Source organism: Macaca thibetana, chromosome 11 (assembly GCF_024542745.1).
Source record: "Macaca thibetana thibetana isolate TM-01 chromosome 11, ASM2454274v1, whole genome shotgun sequence".
In the NCBI taxonomy this organism is placed as follows: domain Eukaryota; kingdom Metazoa; phylum Chordata; class Mammalia; order Primates; family Cercopithecidae; genus Macaca; species Macaca thibetana.
In genome coordinates this window covers 41031136-41051566 of record NC_065588.1, presented here as the reverse complement: position 1 = coordinate 41051566, position 20431 = coordinate 41031136, and the positions used below count along the sequence as shown (strand labels likewise).

The 20431-nt window shown below is 38.3% G+C and overlaps 1 protein-coding gene and 1 pseudogene across 3 annotated transcripts in view; one reads left to right on the top strand and one right to left on the bottom strand.

The window, feature by feature from the left end:
- Positions 1-20431, top strand: part of NELL2 (neural EGFL like 2) — a 428865-nt gene that overhangs the window by 57334 nt on the left and 351100 nt on the right. The window lies entirely within an intron of this gene.
- LOC126931313 (heterogeneous nuclear ribonucleoprotein A3-like) lies at positions 366-5690 on the bottom strand (annotated as a pseudogene). The gene has a single exon (XR_007717827.1). The product of XR_007717827.1 is annotated as a heterogeneous nuclear ribonucleoprotein A3-like (transcript).

Genomic DNA, 20431 nt, shown 5'->3' with positions numbered 1-20431 from the left:
TTCTGTTAGCTTTATTGGAACTCCTTTATATGTGATTTGGCTCTTTTACTAGTTTTAGGATTTTTTTCGTCTTTGATTTTTGACAGTTTGATTATAATATGTCACGATATAGTCTTATTTGGATTGAATCTGGCTGAAGACCATTCACCTTTCTGTATCTGAATATCTTTCTCCAGATTTGAAATGTTTTCTGCTACTATTTCTTTAAAGAATCTGGAAACCATCATTCTTAGCAAACTAACACAGGAACAGAAAACCAAACACCACATGTTCTCACTCATAAGTGGGAGTTGAACAATGAGAACACATGGACACGGGGAGGGGAACATCACACACTGGGGCCTGTTGGGGGATGGAGGGCTAGGGGAGGGATAGCATTAGGATAAATACCTAATGTAGATGACAGGTTGATGGGTACAGCAAGCCACCATGGCACGTGTATACCTGTGTAACAAACCTGCACATTCTGCGCATAGATCCCAGAACTTAAAGTATGTGTGTGTGTGTGTGTGTGTGTGTGTGTATGCTTTTTCACTTGTCTCTTTCTTCCTCCTTCTTAACCTCCTGATGCCATCCCATAAATCCTGTAAGCTTTCTTCTTTCCATTTCCTTCTTTTTTCTTTTCTGACTGTATATTTTCAAATAACCTGTCTTTGAGTTCACAGATCCTTTCTTCCAATTGATCATTCTGTTGGTATTACTGTCCATTGCACTTATTTTGTGCACTGTTTTTTTTTTTGGCTGAATAATTTGTGTTTTTTCTAAATATAATTTTAAATTTTCCATTAATCCCTTTTCTGTTTAGAAAAAAAGTGCAGCTCACTTCCAGCACTCATTTAATTTTACATAAACATGCTTTTTGAGGCTGAAGGAAATCTGACTGATTTGCAATGTGAAAATAAAATATAAAAACTGTTTTTGGAGTTATTTCTAAACAGAACTAACATCAGAATTATTTGAATCACCAGAATAATCAATTTTGGAAAAATCAGATTCATCAGATTAGTCTTTGGCCAACAACTCTTCAAAAACAATGTTAACATCTGCATAGGAATGCTACGTTTTCTAGGATTTGACATTTTAACAATTGAGAATTACTATATTTTTAAATGGAAATACCACTATTAAAAACAGAATGCTATAAATAGAATGATGTCTTTTGTTTCTAAAGCCTATATACTGGAACAATGTAAAAATAATAATAAAAGCAAGATATTTCATGGCAAAGTTAACCCAGAGTAAACACTGCAGCCGCAAGCGCTGCTGGTGAGTATTCATGGGGCAAATGGGAAAAGAGTTAAACTTCTAATTTTGATCTATTACTGTTTTCCTGATTTTTTTGAATTATTTATATGTACTTTCTTAAGGTTTTCTGAGCTTCATTAAAACAATTGTTTTGGATGCTTTGTCATGAAGTTTATATGTTTTCATTTCTTTGGGGTCAGCTATTGGGAGATTATTGTGCACTTTTGGTGGTGTTATATCTCCTTGGTTTTTTTATGTTTCTTGTTGCTTCTGTTAAAATCAGTGCATTTGAAGAAGTAGGGACTTATGCTAGTCTTTGCAGACTGGCTTTGTCTGGGAAAGCTCTTCACCAGTCAGCCAGTTCATAGATTCTAGGAAGGCTGTCTGGCATGGTCGGTGGGAAGACTTATTGCTGGAGTTCTCAGACAGGCTGTCCTGGTGTCTGGGTTAGCAGTTTGGCGGGCCTGTTGCCTGGACTCACTGATTGGGTCTGTGGAGCTAGCCTGGAGCCATAGTCCATGGTCACTGCCCTGCTGATGGAATGGGCATCCTTAGACCCAGCTTTAGCCTGGCCCCTATGGATAGAGGCTGCCAGCCTGGTACTAGGTTAAGTCTGAAGCCTAGGAAAGTGAAGCCCAGCTCAGCTCTGGGGGTGGTCCAGAGCCCGTGGCTGCTGCAGCTGCTTGTTTCTGGAATGGGTCTGGAGCCTAGATCTGTGGGGCCCAATCTAATGTTGAGCTTGTTTCAGAGCCTGAGGCTACTGGGGATGGGCTGACAGTGGGGCAGCCCAAAGACCAAGTCTGATTGGCCGGCCTGGAGCTTGAGGCTGTGGGATCCGGTTTGGCACTCGAATGGGTTTGGAGGCTCAATATGTGGGTTCCAGCCTAGAGTCTGTGGCTGTGGAGTCATGCCTAGTGTTGGGTTTTACTGAGTCAGGCCTATTTTTGGAGTCTGAAACAAAGTCAAGTGCTCATTTTTATTTCCTTTCCCCAAGATTATTGCTTTCCATGCTATGCTGCCCAACACTGGGGAAAGGTGAGATGGGTAATGTAAAATTGTCCTTAGTGCTCTTTTCAATATGCCTTTTCTTATTTCTCTGCCACATCCAGGTGCTGCAATCTCTCACCTGGTTTTCTTAGCTTTTGTATGGTATTGTTATGTGTTGATAGTTGTTCTAATTGATGTTTCTATCAGGGGGTTGAGGGCTGGAAAGTCTTATTTCACCATCGTTCTAATGTGTGGTTCTTGGGACTTCTGAACTGATTAAGATTTAGATGGACCTTTGAGTTGATACTTCAGTGGGCTGGAAATTTGGGGGACTTTTGCATGTACAATGGATGTGAATCTTTGGGAGTCAAGAGAAAGACTGGTAGGCTGATTGATAGTCAGCTGTCCACAAACTAATCCCCAAAACCAGTGAATATATTGTCACATGGCAAGGGGAGATTAGATTTGCAAAAGAAATTAAGGTTGTTAATCGGCTGACTTGAAAATAAGGAGATTATTGTGGATTATCTAGCTGGGCCCAATGTAATCACAAGGGGCCTTTTAATTGTGGGAGAGGGAGGTAGTTGAGTATGTGTCAGTGTGATGCAATGTGAGACTTGACTGGCCATCTCTGGCTTTGAAGTTGGAAGGTGGCCACGAGTCAAGAAATGTGGACATTCTCTAGCTGTAAAATGCAAGAAAACAAGTTTTCTCTTAGAGCCTCCAGAAGGAACATAGCCCTACTGACACCTTGATGTTTGCTTAGGAAGACCCATTTTGAACTTCTGATCTCTAGAACTGCAAGATAAATTTGTTAATTTAGCCACTGAGTTTGTAGTGATTTGTTAAAGCAGAAATAGAAAACAAATATATATCTTGAACATTAGCAGTCATTTATTTTATAACCAAATTAAACTTTTTTTTTGAAATTTTGAGACTTTTTTCATTTGAAGGTAATCTTAATGCTATTAAATTCACAAATGCTAATTTAAATACCCAATCCTATTTATCTAGAATACACATTGCAAACACACAAATTATCTATTCTCTCCACATGTCAGCACCCATTCATATCATGGTGTGGAAATGAGGAGACTAGATTCCCCTTAAACTGCAAGTCAGCAGGTGTTTCTTTACAGTTAACTTTAGCAAAATTCATACAAAATAGTAATTAACAATGATCTTCTTTACTTGTTAACTCACAAGGAAACACCTTCAAAACTGCATTTTGTTAAAGTTTCTGTACTGAAATGTAGAAAAACTGAACTACACAAATATTGAAAAGTTAAAAATTCCGTAATTTTTTATTCCTGGTACCACTACCACAATTTACAGGGCAATATACCTGATGTAATGAAAAGAAAAAGAAAAAGACAAAGCTACAACAGATAAAAGACCTCAGGAATGTACATCTAATTGACACTACATTGCATTAATCAATAGCTGCACTTTTTGCAAACTGTGGCTATGACAGTCCTGAACAAGAAGGGTTATCTGTTGAAGCTACAGTAACTTTTCTGACTATGGATCATCATTCCTTCTGTGGCAGATTTTTACAGTTCCTCTAATGCATTTGGGAAGACTGTCTCAGAATAACCTGCAGCTTTCCTGACAACTCCTCACTCTCCTGCTAAGAACTGTAGCCCTTTTCTGCTGTTTTTAGAATCTTCTGCTACCATATCCACCACTTCCACCACCAGATCCATAACCACCACCATAGGGACTGCCCGAGCTTCTTCCACCAAAACTGCCCCCTTTCATGGGTCCATAATTTGATTGCTGTTGTCCACTATAATTTCCAAAATCATTATAGTTCCCACCACCACCATAGTTACCACCGCCAAAATTTCCTACTTCATTGTAACCATCATATCCTCCACCACCGCCACCATATCCACCACCTTGGTTTCCATTTCCTGGTTCACCACCACCATAGCCCCCTCTACTACTGTAACCAGGGCCACCGCCATAGTTGCCACCATCACCTCCAAATCCATTATATCCACCATCACCTCCTCCATAACTACCTCTGCTGCCACCACCTCCACCACCATAGCCTCTTCTTCCACCAGAGTTTCCACCACGGCCAAAATTACCTCCACCACCTCCAAAGTTTCCTCGCGACCCATAAAATTGCCAGATCCACCTCCACGACCTCTCTATGATCCAGCAGACTGCATCTCTTGTTTAGAAAAGGCCTTTTTCACTTCACAATTATGCCCATTAATAGTGTGGTATTTCTGAACAATTTTATCAACCGTATCATGATCATAAAAAGTTACAAAAGCAAATTCTCTCTTTTTTCCACTCTGCCTGTCTTCCATAACTTCTGTGGTTTCAATCTTGCCATACTTTTCAAAGTAGTCTCTCAAATTATATTCTTCTGTATCTTCTTTAATACCACCAACAAAAATTTTCTTCACTGTTAGATGGGCACCAGGCTTTACAGCATCCTCTCTAGAAACAGCTCTCTTTGGTTCCACTACACGCCCATCAACCTTGTGTGGTCGAGCACACATTGCTGCATCCACCTCTTCACAAGAATAAGTCACAAAACCAAAGCCCCTGGAACGTTTTGTTTGGCGGTCTCTCATTACCACACAATCTGTGAGTGTGCCCCATTTCTCAAAATGTTCTCTTAAACTATCATCTGTAGTTTCAAAGCTCAGACCACCAATAAACAGTTTTCTCAATTGCTTTGGTTCCTTTGGATCATGGCCCTCCTCCCCGTGGCGGCGACGACGACGGCTGGAATCGGGCTGGGTGCGACCGGGTGGCGGTTTTACCTCCATTTTGAGACTGGACTCGCCTCTTCCAACTCGAGTTCAGTATCCCAAATTAAACTTTCTTTTCAGTTCTCATTTAACTATGCAACAGAATGTGTTTATGGGGTGGTTTGCAACTTGATGTTGACAGTTACCATGTCATATTAGTCATTTGGGATGTACAATAGATTTTTTTACATGTCAATTCAGTCTTTATGGTAAATGCTGAGTATTTAAGGGATTCTCCCCAACATTTATGAACTAATTCTGAGAACAAATAGAGTAAAATCAAGTGTTGAGTTTTTTTATTGTAATCTTTTTTCAAAAATACATCCTTTCTCCTCAAAATGTTAATCTGGATGTGGAGGGGAAAAGTCAGAAAGCATTAATATTTTGAAGATAGAAGGGACAGCACTTAGCATGCTATTTGGCACTCAGCAAGTGTGGTAGCTATAATTATTGACAGGGTCAAACATAACTAGAAGACCCCTCTGAAAAGTGCCAGGGATATCGGAGGAACACTGACTTGATTTTGGAAGAGCTGGAGCAATCTTGACAGGCTCTGGCAAGTGAACAGCTTTCAATGTCATCGCTGAATTCACCTTGGGTAACAACTGAAGTGAGGACTTTCTTCCTTTGGCTTTATTCGACCTCTCGTTGGCTTATTCTCTTCATGTTGGTTCTAGATCCCATTCTTGTAGGCATCTATTCTTTCTCTTATTCTAGATTATCTGTCTATAATTCAATAACTACCAAGGTACTAACTGACAACTGAGGCATTAGACAACAAGGTTTTATGGTGTGATATGTCTCCTGTTTATTTTTATTTTTATTTTTTGAGATGGAGTCTCACTCTGTCACTCAGGCTGGAGTGCAATGGTACAATCTCAGCTCACTGCAACCTCCACCTCCCGGGTTCAAGCGATTCTCCCGCCTCAGCCTTCCGAGTAGCTGGGATTACAGGCACCTGCCATTATGCACAGCTAATTTTTGTATTTTTGTGGAGGTGGGGTTTCACCATGTTGGGTAGGCTGGTCTTGAGCTCCTGACCTCAGGCCATCCGCCTGCCTCGGCATTCTGAAGTACTGGGATTATAGGCGTGAACCATCGCACCCAGCCTTCCTGTTGATTTTAATTCAATTCCATTTAACAAATATTTATTGCACTGCTTCTATTTTAAGGATGGGGATCACAGTATAATAGGGAAAGGAAAATGTCTATATAAATTATTACAGGAAAATATGAACCAAAATTTTATTGTGAATCATGAAAAAGAAACTTTGGGACTTTATCTTGAAGAATGATTAGAAAACTAGGAAAATTGTGTCCTAGTCTATATATGACAAATTGTAGGTAATCATTTAACCAGAAGCTAATTCTAAGAAGAAACAGAGTAAAATCAAGTATTGAGTGTTTTGTTGTTGTTTGTGTTTGCAAAAATATCTGAGGACTCTCTCTTAATCCTTGAATGTGAAGTCATTCTATTTTGAAGTACTTATTCTAGTTAAATTTTAATTTTAATTTAAAAAATTTATTCACCTGCAACAGATAATCATAACTTAGGGCCTTTTTGTGTCATTTGAGCATTTGTCTTACATTGCTTTTATCGACTTCATGAAATTTCTCATCTTTTGCTAGATTTCGGTTTCTGATTGACATTGCCTGGATAGACATTAGTCTTAGGTGGAAACATTTTCTAAGCAAACAGCTTATTGCTGAATACTTTTGTTGTGGTGACTTTTGTTTCACCATATAAACTTATATTTGTAGAGACTCGGATATTCATCCTTGTACTTAAAAAGGATTAGTGAAGGAGCTGTTGGGGAAGAAAAAAGTGTAGCATAGCTTCCCCTTCTCTCATGTGGCCATTTGTCAGGAACTGGGCACTTGGGCACATATTCCCTGAACTGTTTTTGATGACGCCTCCGCTAATAGTCTTCATTCTTGGGAAAGGGTGAGTAACCCAGGCAACCATGTGTCTCTCCCTACAAAGGAAATATACGGAAAGAAGACGGAAAATCACTGCTCTGAAAGGTCACACTGTATTCCAGACAAAGGGAAGGAATGATGGAGGTAATTCTGAGTTCATATTGATGTGCAGTAGCATTTAGGAGCACGGCTTGGGAGCTAGACATCTTCATCTCCAGTCTTGGCTCCTTTACTAGTTGTATGAACTTGATCTTGTTACTTATTTCTGCCTCAATTGGCATAATAATAGTACTACTACTTAGGGTTGATGTGTGCATCATAGGAACAAAACTATGCCTGACATTTACTAAACATTCACTAAATGTTAATTATTATTTTTATTTTGGAATTAACTTATCAGAAGATCATGCTCTCTTGGACTTTTTAGAGGCTTCCAGGTGGAAATGCTAGATTTTGTGTAGGAGCTAAAGTATGATGACTTTCATGTGCTAAAGGGAGGACAGGTGAAGGTCATCTGGGCTGGGGGAGAAACTGCCCCTAAAGCATATTCTGTTCTACCTTTGCTGTTTTTAGTTCTTAATGGGCAGTAAAGGATATACGGATTTGGGTAGAAGTGGGTGAGGACAAATGGCAGATTAGGAGAGGAAGGAATTTAATCTGCCTTGTTGTACCAATGTTTTAGAAGTTGGGGAGCATCGAGAAAACCAGTAAAGGAAGATTCAGAGCATAGCTCCTCTCTACAGCAACCCCAACATAATTACTTTTCAAGCACAATTAAAGCATAGGTTTTGAGTTCTATATTGTGGGGATAAGTTTTAGAAGTTCTGAAAAACAAATGACACAATTGTTTCACCTGGCTCTGTCTGGATAACATTGGTGTTCCTTGATATTGATTTGATCTGTTGGTGGGAGCTGGTGGTGGAGGATAAGATTTCAGGGAACCTTGAGTAGTGTTTCAGGGGCCAGTGGAATGTCCACAGATCTCCTGTGAGCCCTTTGTGAAGTGGGTTTATTTTTCCCTACATTTTCTGTTACTTCTTTGGTGTTGTTTTTTGATTATCATTCTTGCATTACTGCTTATTTCTACAATCTAAAGTCCTCGTGCTGATTTTGATTCCAGTAGCACCTGTAACTGTAGTCTTTAAATGATTATGTTTTTTAATGAGAATATAGGTTCTCTAGGGAAAATATCATTTCCCTCTATTTCTCTTGGTCACCAGCAGCTCTGTGCTGGCCTTCTTCTTTGCTGTTCTTCCTGGTTCCTTTTCCTGATGAACTCTTACATACCATTCAGGTAAGTTGTCACTTTGGCTACAAATTCTTCTTTTGGTGGAATTACTGTTTGTTACTTTTTCTGTGCTCTCTTAGTATCCTCTGACACAATACCCACCACACTGTATTATAATTTGTGTGTGTGTGAAGTAATCTGATTACTTCTCCTTTCCTCCCTGTACCTCTTTGGTCCAAGCTACCACCCTCTCTCACTTGGATTACTCCACTAGCCTTCTAAGTAGTCTACCTGCTTACACTCTTGCTTGTCTGCAGTCTGTCCTTCACATAGTTGCCAGAGTGATCCTTTTAAAATATAATACATATCATGTCACTACTTTGCTTCAAGCCTTCAGGGGTTCTTCATTTCACTCAAAATAAAGACAGAGTTCTATTATGCCCTATAAAGTCTTACATGCACACTCCCACTCCCACCCTATTACTTTTCTGACCTCATCTGCTTCTCTCTTTCTTGCTTGTTTGGCTTTAACTCCACTGGCATCCTTGCTTCTCAAGCAGGCCAGGCAGGTACTCTCCTGCTGCAGGGTTTTTGCACTGGCTGTCCACTGTGCCCTGGAATGCTCTTCCCCCAGACAGCTGCATGTTTTCCGCCTTACTTCCTTCAAACGTTTTTCTCAAATAAGTTTTTAATGAGGCCTCTAATGATCACAGAGTAAAATTTCAACTTGCCTTTTACCTCCCAAATATTCTTGATACCCCTTACTCTGATCTGTTAGTTTCCCTAAGATTTATTATTTACCATACTGTATAATTCATTTACTTATCATTTGAATTGTTTATTGTTTGTCTCTGCTGCTAAAAAGTAAGCTGCATGAGGGCAGGGATTTTTTTTTTTTTTTTTGAGACGGAGTCTCGCTGTGTGGCCCAGGCTAGAGTGCAGTGGCCCGATCTCGGCTCACTGCAAGCTCCACCTCCCGGGTTCACCATTCTCCCGCCTCAGCCTCCGAGTAGCTGGGACTACAGGCGCCCGCCACCACGCCCGGCTAGTTTTTTGTATTTTTTTAGTAGAGACGGGGTTTCACCATGTTAGCCAGGATGGTCTCGATCTCCTGACCTCGTGATCCACCCGCCTCGGCCTCCCAAAGTGCTGGGATTACAGGCTTGAGCCACCGCGCCCGGCCGAGGGCAGGGATTTTTGAATGCTTAATTTACTGATGTGAATCCCAAATGTCTAGCATAGAAGAGGAAGGAATTTAATCTGCCTTGTTTTACCAATGTTTTAGAAGTTGGGGAGCATCTCTATATCTTTGTTAGATTAATATGCCTTGGGGCTTGAGTCTCTGCATTGTTTCTTCTTATAGCCTCCTGGCCTACCATGGTTGCACATATAATGTGCTTAGTAAACCCTTGCTAAGTGAATACTTGTGGCACTGAATTGAGCCCATTTGTTTTTGACAAATATGATTATTTTGGTGACTTTATGTTTTGTATTTATGTAACTTTAATGAAAGCTGAAGAGCTCTTTCTAAAAATCAAAATACCTGCTTTCTTCTCTAGTCATAAGGAAAGGTAAGAGGGTGGAGAGGCATGGAAAAAATGGTAGTTCTGTATAACTTTGAATAACTCCAAATTATCCTGAGAGGGTCCTTCTCCAGCCTATGATGAAGTGTGCCGCAGAGGAAATAACAGCATTTTGAAGAACCTGGACATCCTGAATGCTTCTTGATGATGAGAGTTAAAATTTTTAGTTTGAAGTATTGCAAATTCAACATTTAGCAGAGACACTCATATTCATATGAGAGTCCTGAGAAACATTTCCAAGGCAGATAAAGATTAAGTTGGATTATTTATGCTATGGTACTTCTCCATTATTGCAAATAAGCCACACAAACTGGAGTGCATCCAGAGTACAGCAACCAGGGAGTTGAAAGGTTTGGAAACTTTGCCAGATGAGGAATGATTGAAAGACCTTAGAATTTTTAGCCTGTAGAATAAAATACAGTGCCAATGTGACAATTTCTCTTAAGATTTTGGAAGGATAGTCGTGTATAGAAGGACTTAGATTGATTTTGTGTTGTTCTAGAGCAGTAATTCCCAAATGTCAGCTTGATGATCAGTAGTTTATTGAATGCCTTGTTAAAAAGATTCCCTGGCCCTCCTTAACTTACTGAATCTAAATTTCTGAGGATGAATCCCAGGAATCTGTATTTTTAAGAAGTTTCCTGTGATTCTGATGTTTAGCCAAGTTTGTAAACCATTGTCTCAAACTGAGCTCTCCAATACAGTAGCCACTAACTGCCCATTGCTATTGAATAGTTGAAATATGCTTAATACAAATTGAGGAGTGATGTAAGTATAGAAATACATACTAGGTTCTGAAGACTTAGTATAAAATATAAAATCTCATTTTTATGTTGATTATATGTTGGAATAATATTTTGGATAGTGGGTTAAAGAAATATATTATTCAAATTAAAATCGCTTGTTTCTTTTTACTTTTTTAAGGTGGCTACTAGAAATGTAAAATTACTTATGTGACTCATCTTTACGGCTCTTATACTTCTATTGGACAACACTGGTATAGAGGGCAAAACTACGTCTATAAAAAAAGTTGGGAAGAGTCATTTTAAGATAAGTGCTTTCAACAAAGTTCCAAAATTTAAGTAGCTTTCTTTTGTTGTTGTTTTTTGGAATAGCTATCCTTCTATCTGTCCATCTATCCAGTCATCCATCCATCCATCCATCCATCCATCCATCCATCCATCCGTCCATCCAATAGACATGTCTCTAATAATACTTAAGTGGAGATTAGATGACTGTATTTTAGCAAAAATGTTTCAATGGTGTGTAGATGGGAGTTATATTAAATGATTTCTGAAGTCACTTGCATTTGGCCAGAAGTAAATTTCCTCCTCCCTTTTAGTTAACTTTTCTTTTTCTTGTAACCTCTGATGTCCATAACATCCTCTTTTTCATCTCTCTGACAATCTTTAACAGTATCTTCAAAACAGTTCCCTTCCAAAGAGCATCTTGGATTGTTCTAATGCTTTCTTTGCTACTGAGAGATATCCTGCCCTTTACTACCATGCTGTGCATTGTGCATGTTTTATAAATATGTATTCTTAATGGTAGTGATCCACTTTATTTCTTCCATACACTGGTATTTTAGTGTTTAATCTATTTGCTTGTCTATTTAAATTGAGAATCCCCTAGGCAAGCACTATGTCTAATTCTATGGTTGTACAGTCTAACACATTGTACTGATGGACCATTAAATGGACCAGAAAAAATGCCAAATAGATTAAGTATTTCAGAGCAGAATGTAACCTATATTTTTAGAACTTATTTAAATTTCCGGTGGTAATTGGTAGCTGAATATCTTTACTATGAATTGTGTTTGTTGACATATACTTGTAGCTGAGCAGAGTTTTTCCTAGAGACTGATGGATTGCTAAAAAAGGCATATAAAAATGTTTTCTTTAGGCTACCAATGAGATGCAATGCTCCTAGTAACTGAATGTTGAACCTGGATGTGTCCTGAGAGCCTGTTGACTTTGGAGGAGGACGTGTCCTTCACTGATGTATTCTTCTCACATTTCATCAGATTGCTAATTATACTATAAATATAGATTTATTTAAAGTATATGAGTACTCCAGAGAGGCAACTTATTTTATGACACTGTCATCCATATGTTTGTTCTTCCTTCTGAGACTGATTTTCAAAAGTTCTGTTGTAATGTAAGTATTAGTGTTATTGCTTTTGTTAATACTTTCTGTTCCCTGATGTTCAGAGTGAATTTTTATGTAGGATACCTAATAGATCATTTAACTCAACCAACTCAGGAAAGCACTGTGACTCTAGGCTTTATGTTTTTGCCTTTTAAATGAAGACAGAGATTTTTCACTCTGGGAGAAGAAATATTGTATCCCAAATAAAGGGGAGAAATGTTTAAAATGTCTCAAAGGAGGAATTTTCAGTCCAAATTTGAGTCTAAATAATTCAGACTTGGGTTTGCCTAGGATCTTAATACACTAATGTTTCACTATTATTCTGAAGGAAAATGCATAGAAACAACTCTACCAATTTCCTTAAACTTAAAATCCAAAGGTCAGAAATTGGACTTTTAAAATTCCTAATTCAAATCTGGATTGTCTTCATTGAAATCTTTCTGAAGTTTATTATTAATTTCTATGATAAACAGTAATCCTGAAGATACAGGACACTTTTAAGTTATACATCTTTATAAGGCCATTATGTTATGGGTTGAAATGAAGACATATTTGAAGTTGAAATGCAGTGGATATAAGAACTTGATTGGATAAGAACTTGATTTGGAGCATGGGAATTCACAAGAAATGAGGCCTCTAAAGGGAAAGAAGAGAACACAGAGTAAAAGTATATTTATTGCCACTCACCTTGAAGACACTAAGCCTCTGATGTAGAGGTCAATTTTTTGAAAGTTGCCACAAAAATTTCATTATTCTTATCATAGGTGCCTCTCTACAACAAAGCATCTCATAGTACATTTTCATCCCTTTGCTGCTCTGGGTTCAATTTTTAATAATTGGGTTGCATTTCCAGGAAAATTGTGCAATTTAAATTGTTCTTTGATAACATACTTTCAAATTAGAACACGTTTCAAAGACTAATGGGAAAAAATGAGCATTCACTCTGAATCATTGACCAGGCAGGAAACTGTCGAGTGGGTAGAACCCACCTATTTAATGGATGATTACTTATTGTTATTTTGGTCAGCAAATTAGTAAAGTCAGAGGGTGAAGTTGGGAAAATGCCAGTTAGCTTGTGGAAAATTGCAGGCTTATTTCTAAAACTTTTTGGGACTGATGTTAATTACACAGGCATCTGACAAGCAAAAATTGGGTTTTAAGTGAACATTATCTTAGCTGCCTCATGAAGAAAGGAGAGAGAATGTTTAAACTGTTCCCATTTGAGTGTAACAAAGGTTTTCTCTCAGGGGAAAAACACAGAATAGAGGTGCAAATGCTGAACTACCTCATTTTAGACTTTCTAAAGTTATATAGCAACATGACAAATATGTGCTACTGGAAAATATTGTAGGAAAGGATTAATTTTCTTTTCCACACTGTCTTGATAGAAGGAGTCGGTAAGGAAAATCTAATTTGTTAACTTTTTTTTCCAGCAGTGTATGTTGAGATATGAATCTGTAAAAATGCATTCTTCAGATAATTAAATTGAGATACGGAATCTCAGGCAACAGGCTCAAGAAAAAGAGTAAATCAAATCCACTGTTGATATTGACAGTGAATGCATTTTAGTGGATTAAATGGACAGAACTCATTCAAAATAAATCTATAAAAATACAAGAGGGAACAATGGAAAGTGCAAAATAAATGTGATTTTTGTGTTCATTTTGCAGAGATACTCGCTTTTAATTAGAGAAGGTAGAACCAAATGTACTTAAAAATAAAAGATCAAATGGTTTTGAAGGGCAAAATCTGTTCTTATGGCATTGTAGGTTTTGAGCAAGAACAAGGTATGGCATAAGACTCCACAAAACAGATTCAGCTGTCAGTATGTGACGCATGAAAAGACCTGGGCACTGCTGGCTCTGGAACTTGGTCTCGCTGGTGCAGATTGTTGCCAACCTTGGAAACTGAAATAGGCCATTTCGCACATGGCACATCATCCCTCTGTAGGAGGAATGGGGTTTATAAATGTTAGTTGGCTACTATTCCCTCCTCCAGATAGACTGGTGAAGCACTTTTTGCATTTTCATTTTGAAAGCACTCTTATGTTTAGAGCTGTGGTTTAATTCTATCTTTAGCTATAGCTGTAAATTTAAAAAATTACTGGGAGAAAGTAAAAATGACAGCAAAATCATAAGCAAGATGCTAAAAAGGCTTGAAACAAGATCATACTTGAGTTCATCTATATCATTCTATTTTTTATTTGTGCATATTTTGTTTGGCACGCAATCATAAACAAAGAGTCCAAATTTCGGCTGGTCTGAGGTTTTAGTACATTTAATGTTTCATTTTTCTGAAAAGAAATGCATAGAAATGACTTTGTTAAATTCTGTAGCAAATTCTTCCTGAAGTTTAACCATTAATATTTATTTATAGATATGAATTCATTACTCCGCTTGATTTATGGTAGAGGGGTGGTAGTGGGTGGGTGAGTTTGGAAGACTAACCCAAGCAGATGTCATTACGGTTTCCAGTATAGTAGTGTGTTGACCAGATGGATTCAGGTGTTTCTATTATAAAGCAATAACTATTTAGAGTTCTCTTGTTGATTCTTTGAACAAAAAGGTAAATGTTGAATTACTTGATTGATATAAAATATATAGCACTCTAGCCTAGTTTCATTCATAGTTATTTAGGTATATACATATAATATAGATATTTTAAGTATCAGGTATGTAAGAGAATCTTGGACTCCCACATCTTCCTAATTAGTCCCAAGAGCAAAATTTGTCTGTTTCTTCTAATTCTTTCACCCGGATCCACCACTCTCCTCCTAAATTGCACTTTATGCTTCCTGATATCTTTGGCTGTTCTCTTTTGACATCTATGTTATCACTGTTTTCAAGGGTTTATGCAGTCCCTTTGGGAGCAGGTTCCATTTAATGGTATTGCAAGGGCTTTCATGGTATTGCCTATTTGTTCAAATTATTTGTTTTGTTGCTGGGTTTTTATTTTTATCTGTGTTTCAGTTTGGCATATTTTGCAATGACTTTGAAGTGCTTTAGTTTCATAAACTTACTTTATGCAGTGAGCCCTACATAACTGTTTTAGCATATATTTCTGATGTTAACTTTTTACATAAAAAGAATTACTGTTTTGCATCGATGCCTTCTTTGATAAATGAAGGATAAACTCTAATTGACTGTAATTTTCAAAAATTATAACAATTTAAAAATAACAACTTGTTAACAAACCGCTAATAGAGTTTTAGAGCAAATAAAAATATTTTTTAAATGGCTCTTCTGATTCTTTTAAAAGAAAAATTACCAATAAGTGAATGGAATAGACATCCTTGTCAGTCTGTCTCTAACACTATCTCATTTACACAGAGACTTCCTTTCCTACTTAATTCATTTTTGTATTGTTGGAATTTTTTATAAATTTGCATTACTTGTATAATTAATTATGAAAAAATAATAATTAAAAAAACTCTTTTTGGGTGCCTGTAGTCCCAGCTATTCAGGAGGCTGAGGCAGGAGAATGGCCTGAACCTGGGAGGCGGAGCTTGCAGCGAGTGGAGATTGTGCCACTGCACTCCAGCCTGGGGGACAGAGCGAGACTCGTCTCAAACAAACAAACAAACAAACAAACAAAGAAACAAAAAAACCCAAAAATCTCTTTTAGGACTACTAAATTAGAAGTTCTGTCCCTCAAAATTATCACTGTCCCTATGAAGTTATACCTGTCTACTCTGTATTCATAGCTACTTCCATTGAGGTATAATTAACATGCAATTAAATGGACAAATCTTGAGTGCTTAGTTTGATGAGTTTTCATAATTGTATACAATCAGATAACCGCTACCCAAAACAAGATTTAGTGCATTACCATTCCCAGGGAAAGTTCCATGTGCCCCTTTGTAGTCAGTTGCCACCTCTCCCCAACAATTAATCTCTGGTTTTTCATAAAATAGACTAGTTTTGCTATACTTAGATTTTATACAAGTGGAATCAAGCAATATGCTTTTGTGCCTGACTTTTTTCACTTAAGGTAATGTCTTCAAATTTATTTATGTTGTATGTATCAGTAATGCATTCTCTTTTGTTGCTGAGTATTATTTCACTGTATGAATATACCACAATTTGATGATCAGTTTTCCTGCAATAAACACCTGGGTTTTTTTTCTAGTCTTTGGCTATTGAATAAAGCTGCCATAAATATTCTCTAAAAGTTTCCTTTGGACATTTACTTTTATTCCTTTTGGATAAATGTCTGTGAGAAGAATTTTGGGGTTGAAGTATATTTAACTTTTTAAGAAACTTCCAAACAGTTCACCAAAATGATTGTATCATTTTGTACTGTTCAATACTCCTATATAAATGTATGTGAGTTCTCAGTGTTTCTTGCAGTCTTTTTGATTTGATCCATTTTCATGGGTATGAAGAGATATTTCATTTTGGACTTAATTTGTATTTTCCTGATATCTCATGAGGTATTATTCACTGATCATTATATGTTTTCTATTTGTGAAGTGTCCGTTTAGTTGTTCTGAAAATGAGATTTGCATCTTTTTATTTTTGGTTTGTAGGACTTTTTCATTTATTATGAATGCATGTCCTTTGTTAGGTATTTATTTTGTGGATATTTTCTCCCAGTTTGTGGCTTGTCTATTTTCTTCATGGATTTCTTTGATGAGAAGGAATATTTATTTTTAATGGAGTTCAAGTTATCATTATTTTTTGTTTTGTGGTGTGAATATTTTGTGTCTTGTTCAAGAAATCCTACATACATCTAATTTTAAAAAACTTTTAAAAATTTGTGAGTTCCTGTTTCCCAATGTGTAAATTCAACAGAAAGAAACAGACCTAAATAATCTTAAAATGTTAAAGTAGCCTGTCACAACATCGTTTTGCTTACATGGGCCAGGCAAGTAACGTAAATGAGTTCACTGAACCAGATATGAGATTATGAGGGGTAGTGAGGTCAGTGGGTGAGTGGGAAGTACAGGCGTCACTTAGAGCTATTCAAATTCAAATTTACATATCTGTAGATGGGTGGGACACTTGGGAGTTACTGGCTTTGGCCTTTGCCTTAAATAATTGTAACATATTTTTAATAAGTGATTTTTTTGGTCCAGTGACCAAAAAAGCATAAGCTTAAAGCATAAGCTCTTTTTAGATGGGAAGTAGTGATCAGTCTATTGATTAAAAAGCCCAGTTTCTCAGCCTGCCCCCCACTTTTTTATATAAAGTGATGACAGTTCATGAGGAGAGAGGTATGGTTTTTGTGACCTCATAACTAAAAGAAAGACTTGAGATCTTTGGGAGGAGTATTCTCTGGCTTCTCTCCAGGCGGGATGGGGGTGGGGAAGAAGAGGGTCTTGTCCTGTGTTCCTCTCTCTGCTGCTCTGGGGGTTGATATTCTTTGCCCACCTGTTGCTGTGTGTTCTGCTGGCACTTGTAGCTCAAGTCTATGATTGCTGTCACTTGTTCACTGGATTTTTGTTAGCTCAATCAGAGCCCAGTGGCATCTCCTGGCTGACTGCCTTATCTTGGCTCCCATTGGTGCTATAGACCCTAGGGGGTCTGGTGCTAACTCATATTTGAGCTTAGCCTGGGAGGTTGGTCCCTCTGCATCGCTTTCTTTCCCCCCGCCCCCCCCCCTTTTTTTTTTGAGATGGAGTCTCGCTCTGTGGCCCAGGCTGGAGTGCAGTGGCGCAATCTCGTCTCACTGCAAGCTCCGCCTCCCGGGTTCACGCCCTTCTTCTGCCTCAGCCTCCTGAGTAGCTGGGACTGGGCGCCCGCCACCACGCCCTGCTAATTTTTTTTTTTTTTTTTTTTTTTTTTTAAGTAAAGACGGGGTTTCACCGTCTTAGCCAGGATGGTCTTAATCTCCCGACGTCGGGATCTGCCCGCCTTGGCCTCCCAAAGTGCTGGGATTACAGGCGTGAGCCACCGCGCCCTGCCTGCATGGCTTTCTATAAAGCCATCTCACCACTTCTCCAGTGTCCTTTCTGGCAAGGTCCCCAGCCAAACATTGGGACAGGTAAATTTCAGGACATCCCCTCTCCTTAGCCTTAACACTGCTACACTTCAGTGTTTACTTTCAGTGTTTGCTATGCCCTAAATTTATACAGTGCAGTCCCTACAGCCGTCTGCTTTTTTTTTTTGAGACAGACTGTCACTCTGTCGCCAGACTGGATGCAGTGGTGTAATCTTGGCTCACTACAACCTCTGCCTCCCAGGTTCAAGCGATTCTCGAACCTCAGCCTCCCGAGTACCGGGGATGACAGGCATGCACCACCACATCCAGCTAATTTTTGCGTTTTTAGTAGAGATAGGGTTTTGCCATGTTGGCCAGGCTGGTCTTGAACTTCTGGCCTCAAGTGATCCACCTACTGCCTTCTCCCAAAGTTCTCCACTCTCTTTGACACTTATTTAATACAACTCCCTCTCTGCAGGCCAAAACCCCAAGAGAGGAAAAAAACCAATCTCTTCTCTTTGCTTATTTTCTTCATAACACTTTCCAGTCTTGCATGGAGTGGGTTAATTTTTTTTTTTTTTTTAAACTTCACGCTTCTCTTTTCTGCTCCCTTGGTGTCATTGTGGAAGGAATACAAGGCTCCCCACCCCCACCATTTCTTCTGTACTGAGCCAAAATCTTTCAGGCAGAAGACTGCTTAGGCTAGCTAAGGTGAATGCATTTAGAAAGGCACATTAATAATTTATAAAATATTATCCCTGTTACACATAAGAAAATAGAAATAATCTCACTGTGTTAAATCTACTGTATTAGTCTCAGCCGTAAATAGTAAAGGGATATAGTAAATATATCCCTAATATAGTAAATTAGTCTCAGCAGTAAATAGTAAAAGGATATATGATTCTAATACTTAAGGAATGTACACCTTGGTTTCGAAGGTTAGGATTAATAGAAGTAAAGCACACATTTAAGACAGGCAATAATCTAATGCCCTTATTTCATGAGAATAGGGTTCAAATATCCTACTTTTAATCCTGTTTGCTTCCTTACTGCACTGGTGAGGTTGGCATGTGGTGAATTGCTGCTCTGCCTATGGTAATAATGAGTCCCTTGCCCATTACTGTGGTCCTTTTTCTATCCTGGCCTGTCAGCCTTGGAGCTACTGGAAGCATAGAATGTTATGTAATACTCTGAGTTCTGGTATCAGGCATTGTATAGTATGGGAGAAAACTTTGCCAGGCATTAATCAGCTGCTCTCTGTAACATTCCCTCAAGATATTCTGAGCTTGAAAAGCCACTTTTTTCAGAAGTCCTGTGGCTGACACTGGCTTCGGAACATTATTGTTTATGAAATCTCAGAATGCCACAGTATATGGATGGGTTGTTTTTAATTTTGGAAGGTTGTATAACTTAAAAAAAAAACAAATAACATTTGTATGTATCATGCATAGAGAGCTCAAATGGAGATTGAAAGATCGTTTGGATAACTTAAAAAATTGGCAAGTACAAATATGTACACTTGCATAACCATGTATGCTATTGGCATGGGAAAAAAACTAGAAAAAATATGTTTTAGGATTTATTTTGAATTGATCATCTTAATGGGTTCAATTGCTTACAATGAAATATCATAATACTTTTGCATATTGTCTGAAAGGGGAGAATTTGGAAGAAAAATTGGAATTTTTTCACCTGGAACCTGAGCTACTCCACTACTGCAGCAACTTAAAATGCAATAGGGTGCAGTAGCATCAATATTGACATGACAAATGATAATGCTTCCAGAGGAGCCGTGCTGATCAATATTGCTAGTGATCCATAAATGGAGGACTCTTTTAGCAGGATTTGATATGATTAGACCACAGTGGCACTAAAGAAGCCATTCCCATCTGCAGAGTCAAGAATCTTCATAAAAACAGAGCATCCATGTTGTTGCTGACACCATAGACTGTCTGGCAATGCTGGAATTTTTCCTTATTGTAAATGCATCATTAACTATGATGGCTCCAAAGAAACTTTTATGGTATTTGGGGGTCAATAATCTCTAAATATATACTTGCATAGCGAACCACAGATGCTATGTGAACATTTTTACAGACATCTGGCCTATAAGTTGTCTTTTAAATGGCCTTAAACCATGTGCATGGCCAAGTCAGTAACTTCAAGGGATGTACTCCAATCATTAGTCCATATGGTTATTAGTGCTCCTGGTGTAAATGTTCCAAGTCCATTTTTATTATATTAGCATTTTCATAAGTCCAGAATGAGCAGTGCCTTAGTGTGGAGTGCAGGCCATTTTCTAATCTAAAGTCTTGAATTTTGAAAGCCTTCAGGATTAAACTTTTGACATGAATAGTGACCAGGCAGTCAAATAAAATGTACACCTTGGCTCAAAGACTTTCCCTGAAAGTGGAGGCAAATTGAGTTTTGCTGCTTCAGGCTCTTTAGGATGACTCTCATGGGACCTGAGACTAGATATAATAATAAAACTCAGGCCGGGCGCGGTGGCTCAAGCCTGTAATCCCAGCACTTTGGGAGGCCGAGACGGGCGGATCATGAGGTCAGGAGATCGGGACCATCCTGGCTAACACGGTGAAACCCCGTCTCTACTAAAAAATACAAAA